The 2,500-nt window shown below is 30.0% G+C and overlaps 1 protein-coding gene across 1 annotated transcript in view; it reads right to left on the reverse strand.

Moving 5' to 3' along the window:
- LOC145246748 (uncharacterized) overlaps nucleotides 1-2,500 on the reverse strand; it is a 208,495-nt gene that overhangs the window by 52,569 nt on the left and 153,426 nt on the right. The window lies entirely within an intron of this gene.

The following is a 2,500-nucleotide window of genomic DNA, read 5'->3' on the forward strand; positions in this document are numbered from 1 at the left end:
GTCAACTGTTTCACGATGTTTTAAAACACTTTTTAAAAACGTGACACGCAGGTTAAATGGTTATCGTACTTGACTCACTGTCTTTAGGTTTTGGTTTCGATCTTAGATCGAGTATTTTTTACTTACAAGAAGGGAACTGTTTAGAAAAAAAACATAATACTCGCGTGCACATGTCTCAGTTTTTTTTTCCGTTTTTTTCTTCATTTTTTATACCAGGCAACGTCACGTCCATATTCTAGTACCTTATATATATATATATATATATATATATATATATATATATATATATATATATATATATATATATATATATATTCAACATGCAAAAACAAATACGAAATCTACATGAATTAAAATATATTTAAGCGCATTTTATTATAGAGTAAGGCCGGGCATCAACCGCAAGTATTATATACAAAACAACAGTAAATAATAATATCGGCAATAGACAAAATGTACATATACGCAACGCCAGTAATTTCAAATCAATCATGACATAATTACTTCTTGAATTAAAAATACAAAATAGCATGACACTATCCAAATTTATATATGAAAACAAAAATATGACTCTACTATTAATTAGAAACTTTAAATACAAAAACTACTACTATAAATAACTTTGCAATACAAAAACTACTACTATAAATAACGCTCATATGAAAAATATGAAACGAGAAACTTTAAAAGCCAAATTAATTTATTAAACAATAAATAAGAATTCCTCGCTTAATGCGGACGCATAAACAAATATTTGTTTTGCTATTTAAGCTTTAAGACTAAAAGAACCATTAACAATTAATTCCTCAAACAAAAATGAACAAATGAAAATGGTGGAATAATAAAGACAATTAAACAAAAATGCTTTTTTATTAGCGAAACATAGTAAGATTTAAATGCCAATAAATAAATATATAAATTAAAATATGAATAAATTAAATAAATGAACATAAATAACCTCAGCTGTTATAAACAATAAAACTGCGATAAATTATTTAAGCTGAGTTTATTATATATATGTATATATATATATATATATATATATATATATATATTTGTATATATATATTTATATATATATATATTTATATATACATATATTTATATTATCATGTATATATATATTATTTGAAAACCAAAACATGCCAGTTGAATATATATATATATATATATATATATATATATATATATATATATATATATATATATATATATATATATATATATTATTTGGAAACCAAAACACGCCAGTTGAAAATTTTATTAAATGATAAAATAATTTTTCTGTGACTTTTAGTGTTTACACAAATCCTTATGAAAGAAGACTGTTGCTTTTGGTTCTTTTTTTTTTTTCGTTGTTTTCTTCTTCATGTTAGACTATCCTGGATGCCCGACGTTGCCCAGGTGTTTGGAGATGTGTGGTGAGCAAAAAAAAAAAAAAAAGTGGAGGAAGGCAGGCAGACTCGAACCCGTACCGCGAAAGAGGAAAAGAACGTGAAAAAAAATGACTTGCCTTTGCGTCCATCGCCAAACCGAAGGTAGCGAAAGTTTAAATTAAGGCTAGTCAATCGAAAAGAGAGGATGACTTTCGAAAATACTGGCGAAAAGTGATCCCTATTTGTAGAAAAGTGCTCAGTTGAGGAGTGAGGGAATTAATGTTTTTTGCTAATTTTGTGATAGTTGTCATTCGAAGGGCCGAGCTTCAAAACGATACCGATCTCGTGAAAATCTGTCGCCTTTGTCGAAAGTTTAAGGTAGACATACAAACATACATACATACATACATACATTTAAACAGACAGGTGAGATTTATATTATAGATGTTAAGTCCTTGAACATTAAACCCTCGTGGAGTGAAGAAAAAAAACGTCTATTCTGATTGACGATGGCAGTCAGCTGGAATTGATATGCACATGAGCTAGCGTGAATTTTAAATTGGAGATTTATTGTCACGTCTTAGAAGACATTTTGATAGGTAATTAAAATTATTTGAAAACCAAAAAATGCCAAGGAAAATTTTATTGAATAATATAATCATTATTTTTTCGGATACTTTCGGTGTTGACACACACTCTAATAAAAAAGACTGTTTCTTTTAGTTTAGGGAGTAAAAGACATGGTTATCAGATTGCGCAAGGTCAGACGAACAAATGGGTGGCACAAAGTCTCTCATCAAGTTGCTGTATGGTTATCTCTGACCACATGCGCGACATGTGGCCTGGCCTTGTCATGGACGAAAGGCACACCTATATGATTCATCAGTGATGGCTTCTTGTACGCGTTTCAATTGCTGAGAGTATAGGTTTCCAGCAACCGTTTGACCCATTATTAACAGTTCATAATGAATCACTTGCCGATTTTTCCACCAGACAGAAAACGTAATCTTGCGTGGGTGTATAGACGGTCTAGCCGTGTGAAGGACAGTATTTTAAGGAGACAGTCAATGTCCGGAACGCTTGGAAGTTTCGTACAGAACACAATTTTCATCGCTGGTAAGCAC

Source organism: Euprymna scolopes, chromosome 24 (genome assembly GCF_053919585.1).
Source record: "Euprymna scolopes isolate OS-2025 chromosome 24, ASM5391958v1, whole genome shotgun sequence".
In the NCBI taxonomy this organism is placed as follows: Eukaryota; Metazoa; Mollusca; class Cephalopoda; order Sepiida; family Sepiolidae; genus Euprymna; species Euprymna scolopes.